The following is a 21,110-nucleotide window of genomic DNA, read 5'->3' on the forward strand; positions in this document are numbered from 1 at the left end:
CAGGCTGCCACGTGTCTCAGGCTGCCACGTGTCTCAGGCTGCCACGTGTCTCAGGCGCCACGTGTCTCAGGCTGCCACGTGTCTCAGGCGCCACGCCTGCTCCGTGTCAACGAGTTACGAGCATCCTCACTCCACACAAACAAAAGTTGTACGTTGAAGACTCATTTATAAAGTTATCAATTAATATTATTAATCTTCTTGGTTCTTTCGGTAAAGTCGCGTAGAACGGAAATAAAATAATAAAAATAAAACATAATAAAATAAAATTCTCACGACGTTTCGGCCACAACACAAGTAGCCTTCTTCAGGTGAAGAAACAAGACTGTCCGGAAGACAGCGCTTGAGTGAGCACTGCCAAGCATGGACCGCGTCTTTTAAGCTGTGTGGGCGGAGTTAACATATGAATTAGCATGTTACCCAGCACCACCTCCGGAGCGGATGAGGGTGGCGGCTGGGCACACAGAAAAAGAAAGAAGAACAGCCAAGGTGCGCTGCTCTGTCCTGTGTTGCGTTGTAACTATGCTATACACTGGACTACAATACAATATTATACCTTCCAATCTAAACTACATGGTATAATATCATATCCATAGACAAATTCCACCTTTGAATTATACAATGCATTACTATACACTACCCTATACTTTAGACTATAAAATATTAGACTTGTAATATTACACTATGTCTTATTCTATCAACCCTACTGTATACCACACTGCTGTATATTCACTATACAATTACGATACTATATATTGCCTTATGAATTATGTTAAACATTACAATGTTATACTATTTATTATTATACCACATGCTATAAACCATACCATTGACCGTCGTGTGAAAGGTATTAAGAGGCTGTGCCAGCGAATGGACTGCGGTCTGAAGGTCACCATAAAATACAATCAATTAAGAACCGAAATGGTTTATAACATCTTTCCAAAGGTTACTAAGCCAGAATCCATCTTCTCGGTTGAAATTGTCTCTGTGTTTGTATATGTGGATGGCCTCATGAACGAATCTCTCATGGTAGCCGGATGGCTTGCAGAGAACCTCCGTCTTGGAGAAGTCAATGTCATGTGAGCCAACTGAATTATAACAGTGATCTGCCACGGCTGAGGAGTTCGTCCTACCGTGTTTCAAGTCTGCTTTATGTTCACGGATGCGGTCCGAGATATGTCGTTTGGTTTCTCCAATGTAGCTGCTACTACAGAGGCAACTTAGTTTGTAAATGCCCGGGTACTGTATGTCTGGAACCACATCTTTTACAGACGGAACCAGATCACGGATTTTATGTACTGTGTTGAATCGGACCTGGATATTGTGTTCATTCAGGATTTTGGAGATCTTTTTTGTGACCCCCGCAATGTAGGGTAAGGTGATGGTTTTGAATGGCTTCTCAAGAGGATCCTTCTTCATGACTGGAGTGATGGCTTTGCGGATTGTGTAGTCGGAGTAATCATTAGCCTTGAGAGCTTGGTGTACATGCTTGAGTTCACTAGCAATGTGTTCCTGGTCGGAAATGCATTGGGCTCTATGGTATAGAGTCTTGATGAGGGAGTTCTTCTGGGATGGATGGTGGTGGGAATCCGGTTTTAAGTAAGCATCCGTATGGGTAGATTTCCTGTAGACTGAGTGGCTCATTGAACCATTAGGTCTCCTTTTAATTAAGACATCCAAAAAGGGTAGCTTGCCATCTTTTTCTACCTCCATGGTAAATCTGATGGCTGGGTGTATGGAATTGATGTGGTCGAGGAATTGGTCTATAGCAGGCCGGCCATGTGGCCACATGACAAAAGTGTCATCCACGTACCTCTTCCATAAGGTTGGGCGTAGAGTGGCAGTCTGGATAGCGTCAGTTTCAAATTTTTCCATGAACACGTTGGCTACAACCGGAGATAGGGGAGAGCCCATTGGGGTGCCATAAGTTTGTTTGTAGAAAGTTCCATTCCAGGTGAAGTATGTGTTGGTTAAGCAGTGTCGCACCAGGGGGGTACATCAGTATGCAGTCCTTGATGAACCAAGTCTTCAATGATTGCGATGGTGTCAGGTACCGGAACTTTGGTGAATAAGGAAACCACATCAAAACTGACAAGCAGGTCGTCTGGGGACAGGGAAATACCCTTGATTGTCGATACCAGGTGAGTAGAGTTTAGTACCACAGAGGTGGTTTTTCCAGTAAAAGGTCCCAGGATATCAGACAGAAAACGAGCCAGTTTGTAGGTGGGGGGTTTGATAGTGAAGACGATGAGACAAAGGGGTGTATCTTCTTTATGTATCTTTGTAAGGCCATATAATCTTGGTGGTCTGGCCGCAGAAAGTTTCAAAGAACACTGTTTGGTTTGATCAATTAATGCTGTTGAATCAGAAATGATTTTGTTGGTTTTAGTAACCAGGCTGTTGGTGGGATCTCTTCTTATTTTTGTATAGCTGCCATCGTTGAGTAGTTCCTGAATTTTGTTGTTATATTCTATTTTGTCCATAATGAAAGTGGCATTGTCCTTGTCGGCTGAGAGGATGACAATGTCATCTCTCTTTTTTAATTGAGATAATTCAAAGCGCTCATCTTTGCTGATGTTGCTAGGTGGCATCTTAGCGTTTTTGAAGGTTGCAGCGATTTCAGATCTTGCTACGTCTGCAGCGATGTGACCCAGGCCCTTGAGTGCCACGTCGACATGGGCAATAATATAATTAACTGGTATGTGTCTAGGTGTGACTGCAAAGTTTAGCTCTTTAGCCAAAACGGCTTTCAGACCATCAGAAATAGAACTGTTACTGCGATTAATTACGACTTTGTTAACGTCTAGCTTTTCGGTGTGTGGGTCCAATTTCTTGTTGGAAAGGCGGTTGAATTTGGAAATCAAATTGTCCTTACATTTGGTCGACAGTGGCAGCTGAAGAGGCAGTCATATTGTCTACATGTTCCCAATCCGATGTAGACATTGGTGCCGTCAATGATAAGTGTGATTTGTAGAGTATCTTGTCTAACTGATCTAGTTCGGTGCGCGTAAGTCTGATTTTTTCTGAGATAGAGCTAAGCTAGTTCTAGCTAGAATTCGTTTTGCATTAAAAGAAGTTACAGCAGCAGAGGTTAGTGTAAATGCGGTTGGTATTACCTTAGAGTCGCGGCATCTCTTCAGAAAGGTGAGAGACTCGATTAGTTGAGCCTTCTTATCCCGGAGTTTAATATTATTAATTCAAGTAAGCGTTGATGTGGGAGCAGGCGCCGCATCATTGACGTACTTCTCGACCGTGAGTTAAACGAAGTTGTTAATAAAACCGTTGTATAAAAAAACGTATTTTAAGGAGTTTATCATCTAAAAGCCACTTCACAATATCGACTGCATTCGCGCCCGACGATTCTCAACAGAGACGTTAACACCAAGCGGTCCACGACACCAACTTGAGAGCCTCTCTCCTGCAGCGGAAATTATTCCACAACCCCCCCTTGTCTCTCTATCTCCGTATCTCAGTGTTGTGTGTGTGGGGGGGCAAAACCGGTCTCTTAGGTTATGCCAATATTTATGGGTCCTCTGCCCGATCGACAAACGGAAGTAGCAGGCAATCTTCCATCGTGAACTCTGCGACCGCGTGGTGGGTAAATCCCAAAGCCTGCACTGGTGGCGCAGCGGTTACCGCACAGTGTTATGAATCCGGTGACCTGAGTGGTTTTTTATTGCCCCATCCTTGGCTAACGTCAGTGATGTTTTGAACCGGTCACCGCACTTCACCAACCCACATTCACCAGCGTGGGTAAGTATGGTCAAACAAACCCCCCGATAGCCAATATGGCATAGAGAGGCCTTCATCCAATAGTGTATTGATAATTCAGGGCTGTAGTTTTGTATTATTATTTGTGCTTTATGGAATCCTGTAGCCTGACCTTGTTTAAAAGGGAGGTGATACAAAAACTCAGGCGAGCGCACGACACAATGTGAAACAAAGTCGAAACAAATGTTAAGCGCTATACACATCGTGTACCACTTTATCGGCTTTCCTCAGAATCAGAATATTTATTGATACTGGAGGAATCTGATGAGGCTATGAAGCTCTATTTCACCGATGTCCAGTAGGGGCGGGTAAGAACGTTACAATAAACACATTCCTGCGGAGGGAGCTGGTAGGAACGTTGGGTTTCTCGGTCAATGGCCAGGGTCAACGGCGGCGTGGTGTATTCCGCAAATATGCTCATCTGTGAGGGCAGGCACAAGCCGGCGTGAGTAGGTTAAACGTTGAGTTTTATAAGGGCACCACGGGGTGACCAGCCCCTCCCCACCCAGCCACACCCCTCCCACTCCCCACCCTCCCCTCCCCACCCAGCCCCACCCTCCCCACCCTCCCCTCCCCACCCAGCCCCTCCCTCCCCACCCCTCCCTCTTTTTGTATGCACGACGGACGGACGGACACAATCATCCCCTGTGGGCTGGTGTAACCAGGAGGTTCCTACCAGTATAAACATTAGAAAAACACGATATAAGTGCAAAGTATAGGAAAGGTAAGAAAATTCATAGAAAAAAATATACAAGTCAAACTAAACTATTTTCATTTTACCAGGTAAAGCCAACGGAGCTATTAGTTTCTTTTTCAGAAGCGACCTGGCTACAAATTATAGCCTGACGAAGTGGCTTATGATGTAGAAATTTAGAGCCACCGAATACTCTAAACGCACGTTGATTATAAATATGGAGGGAAAAACCAGAGGACCCGGAGAAAAATCTAAGTAATAAGTAATCCAGCGCGAATTCTGCTCGAGCTCCCATCCCCAAGTCCTGCGGTCACAGCGTGGTGCCGAGGTTTCCCCGGCACAACATCCGAAATCTCCTGCACGGTAACCATGCCGCAGCCTGTTAAAAGCGACCCGCGGTGGTGTTGAGAACCGCCGATGTATACGTTCACCGAAGCAGGAACTTTTGCGATTGGAAACCGAAAGATTCATTTCTGGCAAATCGCCTGATGAAGCTGGTTGTAATCACCAGCAAAACGTCGTACTTAAATTGTGTTGGGTCTAATCTAGCCCAACATAAAAACTTTTGTCATGAATATTGGTCGCGAAAGCCTACGTGTTAAACTGCGTTGCGTTGTTGTTTTGCTCTCTCAAGGTAAACCTCACGGCAGTCTCTCTTTCTCTCCATCCCTTGCACTGAAGTCCGATGGCAGCAGCAACAACAACAAAAAAACCCCAAACATAGCATTCAACAATAGCGCAATAGTTCCCCTTTCACCAAAGGAATCATACACATTTTAAAACACACCTTCCCCACCGAAAACACACCAACTCACACGCACCAATTCCCACACACCGCCACCAACACCAGTACCAGGCAGAGAGCAGCGAGCGTGTGCGTCTGTGCGTCAGTCTGTCTGTCTGCGTGTGTGCAAAAAAAAGCAGCATTAATGAATGCTTGATTTCATTCCCAAAACGTGGCCCCTATTTCACCTCCTGAAAGGTTGGGGTCGAAGGTCGGGTTCTTGGGGCCCCGTTTGGCGCCGCCGGTGCCGGTAACCGGGCAAGCGTGTGGGGGGGGGGGGGTGCAAGGCGGTCGATGGGGGTGTGCTATGGGGACAGTGAAGCTCTTTTTTTCGTGTTACCGCGAGAAAATAATGAACTTCAGTTGCCACGCTTTCGGCGCTAATCACGGGGGCATGGCACCCAAAGGTTCGTTAACGCTTTTGTTGGAGGCAACAAAGCGTGGTCTGGGTTTGACCCCTGCTGGCTCCCCGTGCATTGGCACCAACTTGCGATTATGCGCAGGAAAAACATTGGGAGGGGGGCGAACGGGTGGTGGTGGTGATGGTGGGGAAATGTTGCCAATGTTGTCTACAGTTTTATGTGTGTGTGTTTTTTTTTCTCACCGGTGCGGCAACGCAGTGGTTTGGGGCACTGTGCTACGGACGCGTTGACCCGAGTTCCATTCTCACCGGCCGGTCAATTTACACCAAGTATAAATAATAATGATGATGATGATGCTCCATCCACTCGATCCAGGAGGTGCCACAAATTCTTCAGTACCCAACATGGAAGAGTTTCTCTCGCCTGATCACCACCACCACCACCACCACGTGACTCTTATCGTTATTGCACGGCACACATCCTTCGAGGCCCGTCGTCATTAATCCCATCGCCACTGTCATTAAGTGGTGGTGATGAGACCGTCGGAGCCTCCGTAAGCTGTGCCACTCTGTCGTTAGTTTTGACCACTGGGCACATCGTCCCTTCTTGTGTTCTCGCCACTTGCCCTGCCCAAGCCCACTTACATTTTCATCGCGACAATATACGAATCTCGCCACGTGATAATTCATGCAAAACGCTTGTAAAAGGATGTGACGCTCATACTGCAGAGCACGTGGCATCTTTGGTTCCAGAAGCGCAAAGCCTTTTTTTTCTTGCAGGCCACACGGCCTCCACTGTGAATTAGCCACAAGCAAATTATGAACTTTATTCAATTACGAAACTTGCGGGTGGGGGTAAGGGGGCGGGGGGTGTTCGTCGTCTGCAGTGGTGGCTGCCACTTGACCCCCTTGACACAAACGTCTGGCAAGTGGCCTGAAGTGTTCATCAATCGAAAAGTGACTGACGATGATGGAAAATGATAGATAGATACATAAATGTGCGGTTGAAAAAGATACGTGCCGGGCATCGTATCGGCGTGCACCGTGATTGATATCCCAGATCCGGAGGCGGGCGGTTTTGTAATAAGGATACTGCCATCCGGAATAGTATCATATTAATCTTTATTTTTTTGCTACAGCTCTCCGCAGGTTGACACAAATGAGGGCTGGCGTGGCGATAATTGTCTGAATTTTTCAATCTCGCCGCGCAAGCAAGGATTATCTTCGTGCCACGTCCAATCCACCGTTGTGCCCAGTGGTGCGCACAGCCACGCCGTGCCAGCATTTGCAAATAATGATTTTCGTATATTTCCGTAACAAAACATGGAGATACGAACCGCGAGGTGTCTTATTTATATAATAGCGCTTTTTTTTACAGTTTGCCGAATACAGGCCCAAAGGCCCAAAACGTAAAGCGACACGCAACATCGCCAAACTTGTCATAGATAAAAGTTATTCACGGTTTTATTAGGACTGGCGCAAGATTATCGTTGTGTAAGAGCTTGTGAAAGGGAGACGACGGGAAGGAATTTGCCAACGCGAAGCAGTGCGAGGGGAAGAAGCAGACCAGAGAAGCGTTGTGACCTGCAGTGTGGCAGTTGAGCGAGTGAGCGTGTTGTGACCTGCAGTATGGCAGTTGAGCGAGTGAGCGTGTTGTGACCTGCAGTGTGGCAGTTGAGCGAGTGAGCGTGTTGTGACCTGCAGTGTGGCAGTTGAGCGAGTGAGTGTGTTGTGACCTGCAGTGTGGCAGTTGAGCGAGTGAGCGTGTTGTGACCTGCAGTGTGGCAGTTGAGCGAGTGAGTGCGTTGTGACCTGCAGTGTGGCAGTTGAGCGAGTGAGCGTGTTGTGACCTGCAGTGTGGCAGTTGAGCGAGTGAGCGTGTTGTGACCTGCAGTGTGGCAGTTGAGCGAGTGAGTGTGTTGTGACCTGCAGTGTGGCAGTTGAGCGAGTGAGCGTGTTGTGACCTGCAGTGTGGCAGTTGAGCGAGTGAGCGTGTTGTGACCTGCAGTGTGGCAGTTGAGCGAGTGAGTGTGTTGTGACCTGCAGTGTGGCAGTTGAGCGAGCGAGTGTGTTGTGACCTGCAGTGTGGCAGTTGAGCGAGTGAGTGTGTTGTGACCTGCAGTGTGGCAGTTGAGCGAGTGAGCGTGTTGTGACCTGGAGTGTGGCAGTTGAGCGAGTGAGCGTGTTGTGACCTGCAGTGTGGCAGTTGAGCGAGTGAGTGTGTTGTGACCTGCAGTGTGGCAGTTGAGCGAGTGAGCGTGTTGTGACCTGCAGTGTGGCAGTTGAGCGAGTGAGCGTGTTGTGACCTGCAGTGTGGCAGTTGAGCGAGTGAATGTGTTGTGACCTGCAGTGTGGCAGTTGAGCGAGTGAGCGTGTTGTGACCTGCAGTGTGGCAGTTGAGCGAGTGAGTGTGTTGTGACCTACAGTGTGGCAGTTGAGCGAGTGAGTGTGTTGTGACCTGCAGTGTGGCAGTTGAGCGAGTGAGCGTGTTGTGACCTGCAGTGTGGCAGTTGAGCGAGTGAGTGTGTTGTGACCTGCAGTGTGGCAGTTGAGCGAGTGAGCATGTTGTGACCTGCAGTGTGACAGTTGAGCGAGTGAGCGTGTTGTGACCTGCAGTGTGGCAGTTGAGCGAGTGAGTGTGTTGTGACCTGCAGTGTGGCAGCATACAATGTAAACACTCGTTCATTGGCCGATAACATCTTCATAGATAGAGGGCCGAAGAGCTTTTGGCAGTTGTTGGCACCGGCTTACTGCGTGCCCACCTTCCCGCTTTGCCTGTGCTTCCTATCCATGCCATCGAGTCGTTCTCCCACTCCGAAAGCGAGCAGAAACGGTGCACCGCGTTTACGAGCTGACGTTATTCATTAGTTTTTTCTTCATCTAAATATGTGTGCGTGCGTGTCCAGTATGTAATTCCCAAAACTTGTCCAATTTAAATATTAAACAATTCCGTAGCGTGCAGGTAGTGGTAATTTTCTCCGTAACGATTTCCCCTGCAGATCTCGCGGTGCTTCTGCGAGTATTGACGGCTTCGCTGCGATAGTATTGGCTGCAGCTTCATCATCGTTTTCCCCGTCATTGCCCAGTCAATATCCGCTCCAGATCTGGGAACACCTTGGGCAGGAGAGCGCCGGAGCAGCAGTCGTGGTGGGAATTGGTCCCTGAAAGCCATTGCTCCGAAAATGGCTTATCGGTATCATTCGGGGTGGCAAATGCTAACAATTATTTTCTTGATATATTTTATCTCGCTATTACAACTATGTATGATAGCAAGTTCTCCGTGGTAGCCCTCTGAAAATAATGACATTTATAGGGTACCGTAGTACGTTTTATGGAGAACTTAGTTTTCGCAACTAATTATTAAGTGTGTCTATAAAGCAGACCGTTTGTACGCTAAATCTCCTGTCCACGGTGGGCAGTGCCCATGGTGGGTTGTGACCACGGTGGACAACTTCCCATCTTATAATTCTTCACCACAGCTGTTTATGGTGAACCACCCTTGGCTCATGGGTTAGCAGTAGCAGCAGCAAGCAGCAGCAGATTACAGTCGTGATGTGACATATCCTTTGTGTTTCGATTCTTTTTTATTGTTATTATTTCTAATTTCACCTGCCGCTATCTTAACACCGGAGGCCACCCTTCGACCTTTTCGAATTTAAAAAATCAGCTGCGGATAACGAGCGCGGGGAGTTTTCGGGCTCGCGGGTGTCGCGGTTCCGCGACGCGACCCCGGGCCACACGGGGAGAAGTTGCGCAGGAAGCCTCGCGTTGGCAGCAGCGTCACTTTGCCACGGTGAGAATTGATGACATTTACCGTTCACCGCGGTGCCCTCCATCGCTCGTGCCGAGTCCCCGCGGGGGGTTTGGGCGGGCTTTACCGGGAAGCCGAGCGCCGGATTTTGCGCCGTTAAATTTTCTTAATCGCCCAGGCTCGGAGAGAGATCCCCTCGGCAAGGCTGTAACACACTCCGGAAGCGCAATCCCCGCAGCGCGATCTCGTTTCAAGGGGGTAAAGGCGCAGCCTCGCAAAATGTTCGCACGCAGCAGCCGCCGCTGTTGGCGCAAAGGGCCTCCGGTAGAGGACTCTCTCGTAGAGAGCGCCTCTTTGAGAGGCTATTTTGGCCACCTCTTCCACGCTGGCCAGTCGTCTTGGCATGAGTACCCACACTTTAACCCGCCAAATGGCGACTGGTGAGGGTGAGATGTAAGAAATGCGCACCTCTTTTGTGGAACTGCCGCGCCGGGAGAGAGAATCGAACCTGCGGCATCTGGATTGCAAGTGCAGCACACGAAACCATCATACCTTGCCGATCTCTCGTCAAGGAGCATAAAACCATCACGGGAACTACGGTCGCCCTCGCAGCGGCTTTTGGCTGACCGTTGAACAGAGACGGTCACTGCATCGCACGCTTTCAGATGCGCTTCTGCGGACATCTGGAACTGTGTTCCTTCCGATATTAGGAAGCCACTGCAGCTCTGCACGTTTAAATCATATTTCTTTAAAACTGTTCTTTGTGTTTAATTTGTCGTCCTCCCGCACCTACGATTTACACGGTTGGCTATGTGTGGTGCATACATCAGCAACAAAATGAATAATTCCGTGACACAACAGTGCCTGGCTTGGTAGAGTGAAGGTGCGTCCCAGCAATTGTTTCAAATTACAAGACACGTATTACTGGCACGCACGCGTGTAGTTCACATGTTAAGTAGTTTACTCACCCACAGGGCAAAGTAAAGTCAATGCTTCGTGTAACCCATACGCCACGACAACAAATCACATCCTGAACGGGCACACGAGACGACGCTGCCACGCTCATGATCGAACTCGCATATATTTACACGATCTAACCCAAAAACCTCTTGTGGGATCACGACCTCCTGTATACCAGGCGAGGTAGTTAACATCTTGCCAACGTGGCGCCCTAAACCTGGATTCGAACCCAGGTATCTCAGTGGTGGCATCTCAGCTCTGTGACCTCTGAGCCACCCTGTCACCGCGCAGCCTAGGAGGACTTTAACGCTAGCCAAGGATGAACGATCGTGCAACTGTGTGCCGATCGCACGATGCCGCAACGGCCCACAAATCGAGTTTTGATTGTTATGTAGGTGAGCCGAGCCGCAGCAATATGCGATGGAAACCAAAATTTATTTTGCTTGGCTTCAGGGATCTCCTCCCCCAGGTGAGGCGAGCCGTACGGTAATTTCTGGCTGTCTCGCCCCGGTAATGAAGTGTGCCAGGAGCGAGCGTGTCGGTCTTAGCGAAACATTTAGGCTGGCGGGTGAAATTTACTATGCCCGTCTCTTTGGCTGTTATGAAAAATAATGATCGTGGTTTCATGCTGCATTAAATTATAATAAGAATACTGGAATAGGCGAGGCGGTCAGGTTGCCCAGAGGTCAGAGAGATGATCTGGCACGATTGAGGGCCTGGATTGGTATAGGAGGTTCAGGAGCTGGTGGGTGCCACGGTGCCGAGATGTTATCTCCCTCGCTTGATATGCAGGAGGCTCGTGGGTTCGATCCTAACTCTGACGCCTCCTGTATATTTGGAATGTAAGTGTCCTCTCTGCGTGGTCACGTGGAGTTTTCTCCAGGTCCTCCGGTTTGTCCCTCCACATTTAGAAACATGCGTTTATAGTATTTGGCTGCTTTAAATTTCCACATTATAACAAGCCACTTCATTGAGCTATCATTTGTGGCCAGGTCGCTTTTGAAAAAGAAGCTCATAGCTCAGTGGCCTTGCCTGGTAAAATAAAAATATTAGTTTTATCAGACCGGATTTTCAAGTGGGGTGATTTGATCGCCTCAGCTTGTCACCAATGACCGCACACAAAAAAAAACCCGTCACATGAAATTTGGACTGTTATTAAATTGGACTGCTGCATGACAAAGTCGTGCGGACGGCAAGTTTCTACACGAGCCCTTACTTTGATGAATAAACGAAATAAAATGTTTCCGACGTGCTTTCTGGCTGTGGCGCGTGTCGTTCGGCATCAACGTCTCACCCCACCGGTGTCTCGCTGCACGACGTTTCCCCGCCACGACGTGCCGTGGAGCTTCTTCATTTTTTGAAATTTCCTGAAAAAGGCTCCCAACACGCGGAGCAAAACGTCGGACATCGTGCCGAACAACACACACACACGCAGCAAGCAACCTGAGAGCTGCACGGAGCAACCGCAACAACAACAAAAAAATCTACGCGATGGGAAATGTACTTCAATCAGCTCAGAGTGCGGCAGAGCAACGGGATACTGAGCAACGCGGAGCTGGGCTGGCAGGCAACAGGTTAACGGCGGCTGGCGCGAATCGTCGGTGAATTGAGCCCCCCCCCCCCGATGGAATATTCATGGGGAGCGCTAATGTATTTATAACATTCATAAGCCACCTCATGCATATGACAAATATATTAATGGGAGTAAAGCTACGATACGGGAGACGCGGCAGAGTCTTTTGTTTGTCACGGCATGTTTGAGCGCAACACATTTTATTTTTATTTTTTTTGATCGAGAGGGCTCTATTTGCATCTGGCCGCGTGAGCCCCAACACGGGTGTGGGGTGGGGTGGGGTTTTTTGCCGGCAGCGATAGTTGCCGGCAACAATAATCAAAAGAAGAGTGCGCACGTGCGAGTGCATCACCGTCCTTTTGTGAAAATAAAAATACGAAATTGGATTCACACGATAAGCAACACAGTCCCACACATTCATCAATAACACCAGCTCTGAAAAGGAGAATTACGTGCGGTAAGGTGACCGTTTTGGCCAAATGATACGGCTGCCTTTCTGTTGCCATGAAGAAGAGATATATTGGCCGAAGTGTCACCGACATCTGTTGTCCTTTTAAGGCAGCGTTATTGATGGATGTGTTTAGTTTTCATCTATTATAATACGTTACAAGGCTTTGCCAGTAATTGTAGTAATGAAAAGCTGCAATGGTGCTTTTCAGATTTTGTATCAATTTGAATAGACAATTTACTCGCCTTTGTCCACCCACCGGTGGTGAAGGCTGCTCCCATCTCATTGTTGGTCATAAGGGATCGCTTGACCATACTTCACCATGTCGGTCAGTGTTGGTTGGTGAAGGTGGCACTCATAACCGGTTCAGGTATTACTTACCAATGATGTTAACCATGGCCAGGAATCGAACTCAGATCGACGGTTTCATAGTCCAGTGTGTTAATTACTGCACCGATATCCTTAAAACATGTTTTTTTTTTTAAATATACCTTTTTTCTGTTGATATCAATATTGTATAGGAACCCATCAGTTATATTTTCTCCCAGTAGGCTGAATTAACGTTAATTCTTACAAAGGGGTGTAAATCACTTATTATCATAATTTACAGAAAACCATAATAAGCGACGTCGTGGAGAAGATGCATAACAAAATAAATAATCGGACAAATTGTCTCCTTCATATATCCGTCTCTCTACATAACACATACAATTGTGGGGACATCATTGTGAATGATGTTGGTTGCCATATAGCCACAATAAACATCTTCATAAGCCGCAATTTAAAAAAAGTTTAGTTTGTTGTCCTTCCCCCCACACCTCCGATTAGCACGGTTGGCTGCATACGGTGCGAAGTAACATAGTACAAATGCACAGGTTCATAGGAAGAAAACACAAAACGTAAATTTACATCAAGTTAATCTTCCACCTATGGCTTTGAATAGAATTCAATCACGAACGTCTGTGGGGCTTTAACAACTTTGAGCGGAATATTTTGCTAATTAAATTTTCTCTCGATTTTTTTTGCTTTAAATCTTGACGCCTGCTTTGTCTGAAATGATTTTCCACATTCGTCCATTTTCTGGGGCAGTGAGTGAATCTCTGCACCTACGGTGCCTCTGCCAATCTAAACATCGGCCCCCACGCCGCCAAAGAGATGGAATATTGGCCGCGAGTCACCTGCCTCTGGCTGATAAGAGCTGCCCACCGCCGCCTCCGCCGCATCTTTATGTATTCACTGGGAGACGCGGAGTGGGAGGTAAAAAGGAGGCCCTTTTCAATTCCTCGTCTGATAAATGACACGGGACCGTCGCCAGGCAACGGCACACAGGGGCCGACGTTGCCTAGCAACCGCACGCGCATCGCTCCGCTGCCTTCCTTCCTACTCGGGACGAGCACAAAATAAATAAATTTGGATAACATTTGTATTGAACTTTAAAGTAACGTCACCGACTTTAACTTACAAGAAAAAAACACACACACAAAAGCAAAATTGCTATCTCGCTCGAATGTTCATCAGTGCAATTCTCAGGCACTTTATAGCTTGCCTCTTAATGGAAAAAAAATCGTTCTTGCGTGACACGGTAGTTGTACTAAGACTCACGACTAACTTGACACAACTCCTACTGCTTGTGCTATGTAACTCTATCATGCGATTTATTAATATCGGAGGAATCCGATGAGCTATAAAGCAATTTTTTTCCACAGATGTCCAGTAGTGGCACGGCGTCACAACGTTATAACAACAAACGGTGCAAAAAAAACCACACCAAACACGATAGGAAAGGTAAAGCAATCGCTTAAAACAATTCGCGTGGTCGGGTCAAAACCTCCGCATGCTGTTGGACAGGACACGTGACCCCGGTCAAAGTGACCGGCAAGTTTCATGGGAAGGGCGCGGGTTTTACAGAAGTTGCGTTGAACAAAAGCAAAATATATTTTTTTGTCTCGTAAACATGGCTAATAAATAACAATAATAAACAACCACAACTATTTACAATGGAAATAATAGTGATCTAAAATTACATATTATAAAATCGTATTAAGAGGAACTCACTTACGTCACTTAAAATGCCATTCATAACTGCAAGCGTGACTATTGAATTTTTATTTAAAGCTTTCGTGGCTGCAGGGATTCATCTTCTGGGTTCTTTCGGTAAAGTAACGCAGAATGGAGATAAAATAATAAAAATAATAATAATTCTGGGTTCTTTCGGTAAAGTAACGTAGAATGGAGATACAATAATAAAAATAATTCTGGGTTCTTTCGGTAAAGTCACGTAGAATGGAGATACAATTATAATAAAAATAATAATAATTCTGGTGTCTTTCGGTAAAGTCACGTAGAATGGAGATAAAATAATAAAAATAATTCTGGGTTCTTTCGGTAAAGTCACGTAGAATGGAGATACAATAATAATAAAAATAATAATAATTCTGGTGTCTTTCGGTAAAGTCACGTAGAATGGAGATACAATAATAATAATGTTATTATTATTTTAATGATAATTATGTTATTTTTTTATTTTTTTATCTCCATTCTACGTGACTTTACCGAAAGATCCCAGAAAACTGAATTTCATTTGTCGAATTGACGGTCCGTCCAAATATGACATTCTCAAGTTGCAGTCACCAATTGTCTTCCTAACGGAATTGACATTGATAAGAAGTAGCCATAGAGCAAATACTTAACACAGATGATGATGGTAGGCTCGGAATATTGAGATGAGTGGCCAATTCCTTCGGGAACTCAATTACGTTGTTCACCCTCTCCCTCGATGATGATGATGTGGTGGCGATGCCGATGATGATATATGATGGAGGGAGCAAAGCGAGCAGGTCAATTCACATCAGGAGAGCGGACACAGTTAGGGCCCAACTTTTCTAAGCGAAGAGGGGGAAATAAATGGGCAAAAGCTTTCATTTATTGACCCTGCCACAATTTCATTGTCGAGCCAAGGATGGGAATCGTCGGGGTACGTTATAGACCAGGTGTCGGTAACCTGCGTCTCCGCAGCCATATGCGGATCTTTAAGGACTGCTTCGTGATGTTGTTTATTAAGGGACCACCACCGTCTGGTTTTCACCACCACCACAGTGCATTGCGGCTATTGAATTATTGAGATTTTTTGTTACTGAATTTGAAAAAAAATGGCCCTTTCTTGTTATTTTGGTTGCTGATGAACCCTGTTCAAGGCGAACCCGTTACCCTGCGCCCTCGCTTCGTCTCATTGAATAAACCCAGCCACGGTGCGCATGGCAAGGCAATGTCGATCCACACGATAACAATTACACGTTGAACGAGCCACGCTGACAGCGGTTATTACTAAGTAATTAATTTCTTTTTCGCCTTAGGTTTAATCCTCGCAAACTACACGGCAGCCTTCCCGCGATGACAGCCTTCCCATCTGCTTATCATATAAATAGAATTTTACGAGCTTTGTTTTGTTATGAGTCGTGACATATTAATTTAACGCCACGAAACGGACTGCATAATTTTTAGCAATTTGGTGTTATTTATTTAACTCCTAATTTGCGAGCCGCTAATTCTGGAGGACGGCTCGTTACAAATAATGCATCTCTGGAGCTGTGGCAATTTCAGGCCATACCGTTGACAATTATGTACCGTGGAGCCAATTACGGCTGTAGGACCAATTGACGCCATGGGAAGTGGTGAGAAAGTGGTTAGTACACTGTGTCGCTGTAAAAAAAAAAACTATCCCAAGGTGATTTTCACTTTTAGTTTAAAAAAAATCCCATGTGGCTGGAAGTGGTCGGGATTCTCAGAGGGTCAAAGATGCTCAGCCAATGCCACCCAGATGCTGGGTTAGTATTTGGGTTTCGGACAGCTAACGGTGATTATACCGGGTTCTTGAAGAAGTACCTTTGTGGTTCAAAGGGTTAGAGATGCTCAGCCAGTACCACCGAGATTCAGTGTTAGTATTTGGGTTTCAGCCACATAATCGAATATTTATACCGGAGGAATCCGATGAGCTGTAAAGCACCTTTTTTCACAGATGTCCAGTAGGAGTGGGTAAGAACGTTACAACAACGAATACAAAAACATGATAGTAGTGCAAAGTACAAGAAACAAATCACCCAAATACAAACAAATAAAATAATGACTTAAAGCTTTCGTGACTGCAGGAATTCATATTCAGTTTAACACGTAGGCCTGATGACGACTGCTTTAGTTGCGATCGAAACGTCGTAGTCTTTTGTTAATTTATTTTTTATTAATTTGAACCTATCTACGTGACTTTACCGAAAGACCCAAAGGATACATACAAATACTGTAAAACTAAACCATCCCCATCCTACCAAACAAAGCCCACTGAGGTATTAACTTATTTTCAGAAGCGACCTGGCCACAAATGATAGCTCAACAAACTGGCCAATCATTTGGACATTATAGCTACAAGATATTTGTAAATAATCTCAATGCATGTTTATAAGTGTGGTGTGGGAAAAACTGGAGCACTCAGAGAAAAAAAATCCACGCGACCACGGGGAGAATATGCAAACTCCAAATATAAAGGTGTCAGGGTTGGGATCGAACCCCCAAGCTCCAGCATACCAGGCGAGGAAGATTACATCACACCACCATGGCGCCCAATTTAATAAATAAATAAAGTATATGAGTTTCAATTGCATCATCAATTTCCAATCTTTTTGAAAGGCAGTAAAACAACAGCAAAAGCAGTGCCGGACCACACGGAGACAAAATACAGTCGCTCAATATACATTGTACATTAAAATTGAACTCTCAATACATTGTTAATCGTCTCAGCCCAGTCGCCAATGACTGCACCAAAAAAAAAACATCCTTAAATGTGGTTTTGCATCACATTTGCCTAAGTTTGAGCTCTGAGAATTACAAAACTGACAAATTTCCCCAGCACAACGACTTCACTCGACAATTACAATCACATTTTCAAACACCCCTCCCACCACCACCACACATTTTTATCACAACATGTGATCCTGCGTTGGATTACGAGTACCGTACTGAGCCAACACACGACTATTGTACCGTCCAATGGTCAGGGCCGTCCAAAGATGGGGTGCGGGACACCCCCCCGCCCCCGACGCCTTCAAACTAAACCGGAAGTATTACATCTCACACAATAATGTCGAAGCGTGCCCCCCCCCCCAAACGCGGGTCCTCCCGATTCGCCGTATCCTGGGGACGGCTCTGACCATGGTTACTGTTCGTGCGTTCAATTCCTCCACCCATGTTGAGATACTAGACGGCTTCGTCTCATCGATACTCTGTTTTCATCCAGACTGCAGGTCACAACAACGCACTCACCCACTCAAACATTCCATGCAGATCAATCATAGCAACACACTCACCTACCCACCTACTCACTCATCCACTCACCACACTGCAATCACAAACATCCCCCGTGTAGCCTTAACACACTGTTGGTGCAAGTGCTGTTAGCGAGCGCCTATGTAGGCAGGAATTGCGCACGAGGAGGTGGGTGGGCCAGCACCAATCCCGACCGCCTTTGTCTTCCTAGTGGCTACGTTTACTCACCGCACCAGGCACTCATTTTAGGCTGAGTCGACCTAGCGGGAAGTGGGCCAGGACCCGTTCAGATAAATCGTCACTGGTGTTGGTCAGGGCCGCCGGGTTCGTAGCGCAGCGCGCTGACCGCTACACTACAACAACTGCACGGGCAAAACGGTCTTAAAACCTATTCTTGGTTCTTTCGGTAAAGTCACGTAGAAGGGAAATAATGAAATAATACAAATAAAACATAATAAAATAAAATTCTCACGACGTTTCGACCACAACGCAAGCAGCCGTCCTCAGGTGAAGAACAGAGCTGTATAGTGTGGAGAGCTGTAAGTGTAGTATACAGCTGTCGGAAAGATGCTGTCTTCTGTTCCGACAGCTCTGTTCTTCACCTGAGGACGGCTGCTTGCGTTGTGGCCGAAACGTCGTGAGAATTTAATGTTTTATTTTATTTATTTTATTATTTCCCTTCTACGTGACTTTACCGAAGAAACCAAGAATATGAATTCCTGCAGTCGCGAAAGCTTTAAATCGGCCTTAAAACACTCTCGGCGCGCAATAATCTCACAGCAAACCCCCCTCCCCCCCCCAAAATAAACCTCCAGAAGTTCCCGTCACTGCTGCGCGCACGCTTTGCATTGCCAGTGAGGAAGAGAGTGAGAAAGAGGGGGGGGGGGTGCATGGAAACTGAATTTGTGTTTGTCTCCCTCTGTTGCGGCAGTTAATTTTGCATCGTCCGTAACTCACCCTGACGGCACATTTGTCACCTGATGCGCCCGCCGCTGGGACAGTAAAAAAACACAAGAGTTTGCTCGGCGTGAGGTCTCCGTGCTGGGAGGCGTGTGTGTGTGTGTGTGGGGGGTCTTCGTTGGTGACAAGGGCCCGGTAAGAGATTCGTTTCCTGTCGACAACAACTCAATGGCCTCAGCGGTGATTGCCACCCGGTGATGAATGGATGACGTCTCCCGAATTGGTGGCGTGGCATCATTTGTATTTGGTCCAAATGAGGCCCTTCCAACATTGGCACTTCGCACGCGGCAATATTTCGCGTCAAGATCGGCGTTCGCCCGCCGTCGGCTCGACCCCCTCACGCTGCTCACCTTGGGGGCCGTCCATAAATGACGTCACGCACCTAGTGGGGGTCGAGCCGACGGCATGACGAGGAGGGGGGGGGGTGTTTGAGAAATGTGACGTCACGTAAAAATGCGCAACTTTAGATAAATATAGACAACACGTTCCACTTGATTAAATAGACTTTTTAATAAACGTTTTCTCCACATTAAATACGCACTACAATGACAATAGTTTAAAGCGCTTTAAAGCATGTTTTATATATATTGGGGGGGGGGGGCAGAGCTTTGTGACGTCATATTTGAGGGAAGGTCTGACTTTTTGTGACGCCGTGGGACGAGGGGGGGGGGGTAAAAAATCGTCCAAAATCGCGTGACGTCATTTTTGGACGGCCCCTTAACAGATCTGTGTCAATACACTGTTGGGTGAAGGCCTGTCATGTCGGCCAATGGAAACGTTTCACCATACGTCACCACATTGGTGTGCTTTGGTGGGTGATGGTGGATGGGACCCAGTACCAGTTCAGATTTCACTGGCCACTGATGTTAGCCGTGACCGAATATCGAAGCCAAGTGATCGGGTTCATGACGCAGTGCGCTAATTATTGCGCCATCTCTCCACCCAGTACTGCGAATGGCCCCATTGAAATACCGTAGCTAACTTTACAAAAATAAATGTGGGACGTGGAGCTTAAAATTATCCAAACTTGGCCTGATAAAAAAGTGTGTGTTATGAAGAAGGGCCATTGGCCGAAACGTCACCTATCATATTCTTGGTTCTTTCGGTAAAGTCACGTAGAAGGGAAACAATAAAATAAAACAAATATAAAACAATAAATTATCACGACGTTTCGACTGCAACATAAGCAATCATCATCAGGTGTGAAAACCACAACAAGAAAATTTGAAAAATGTGGCGTTTTTTTTACGTTAGCACCACGGAGAGCGATTTGACAGTTTAGTCAGATGAACGAGTCTATCTATGTTCGGAAAAGAGGAGGGGGGGAGACGAAAATAATGGATGCGGTCTGAAAGCCACCGTAAGCGTGAACAATCAATTAAGACCCGAAATGGTTTATCAAATCCTTCCAATGATTGCTAAGCCAGAATACATCTTCTCGGTTGAAATTGTCTCTGTGTTTGTATAAGTGGATAGCCTCATGAACGAATCTCTCATGGTAGCCAGATGGCTTGCAGAGAACCTCTGTCTTGGAGAAGTCAATGTCATGTGAGCCTACTGAATTATAACAGTGATCTGCCACGGCCGAGGTGTTGGTCCTACCGTGTTTTAGGTCTGCTTTGTGTTCACGGATGCCGTCCGAGACATGTCGTTTGGTTTCCCTTCTACGTGACTTTACCGAAAGAACCAAGAATATGAATTCCTGCAGTCGCGAAAGGTTTAAATCAAAAGTCACCTATCATGTTTCCTTTTAAAGCCACGCACACACACAAGTGTTCTTGACAAATGTGTTGAGTTTTGTTCGGACAATGAAAATTAAAATGACTTACCGGTGAGAGCGGAATATCGTGAGGGTCCAATGCCGATACAGGGTGTATGGGGCGGACCATGTGTGTGAAGGAGGGCAGGGACGGGGGGGGGGGATGGTGAATTGGCAGAGGAAAAACTGGCTTCTGTGTTCGCCAAGTGAAGGCATTGATGAGCCTCATTCGGGTCGCCAATTCATCCAGTGGCGCAACATTGCGCTTTGAGTTACATTATTAGCGGGATGAACCGCGTGCCGGTGATATTCATTCCGAATGGGCGCAGAAAAAGCACGTGTGGATTGTTGTATTCAGAACGGGTGCAGGGGCTTAATTTCATCATAAAAAGCAGAAATAAACCAATGGACCATGCCAACCCAACCCAAGTTTCATATATAAGGGACCCCCCCCCCGACCTCCGACCTCCCCGGACCTCGCCTCCCACGCAATGGAGATGCGGGGAGACACCACGGCAGGAGAACATTCGTCAAGCGGTGCTCTCCAACATCCAGCGAACATCCAGGGAGCAGTGGAGAGAGGAGTGGCCAGTCGAGCCAAATTCTCTAAACGGCGGCGTTGCATCACGACGAGGACGAGCGGTCCTCTATAATTCTGAAAGTGTGATTTGTATATAGCGCACCATTGGGGTCGTGAGTTAATAGTCCTCGCCCGATGCGGAAGAAGTTCTACCTTTAT

The 21,110-nt window shown here is 46.6% G+C and overlaps 1 long non-coding RNA gene across 1 annotated transcript in view; it reads right to left on the minus strand.

The window, feature by feature from the left end:
- Positions 1-20,821, minus strand: part of LOC142931275 (uncharacterized) — a 35,357-nt gene extending 14,536 nt beyond the window's left edge. Inside the window, exons 1-2 of the long non-coding RNA XR_012947293.1 lie at positions 20,442-20,821; positions 18,610-18,994 (exon numbers count right to left, since the gene is read on the minus strand). This is a non-coding gene — a long non-coding RNA (uncharacterized LOC142931275). The remainder of the gene's footprint in view (positions 1-18,609; positions 18,995-20,441) is intronic.
- Between the last annotated feature and the right edge of the window lie 289 nt (positions 20,822-21,110).

This window comes from Petromyzon marinus, chromosome 52 (assembly GCF_048934315.1).
Source record: "Petromyzon marinus isolate PM22_M1 ecotype Great Lakes invasive population chromosome 52, UKy_Petmar_22M1.pri1.0, whole genome shotgun sequence".
NCBI lineage: Eukaryota > Metazoa > Chordata > Hyperoartia > Petromyzontiformes > Petromyzontidae > Petromyzon > Petromyzon marinus.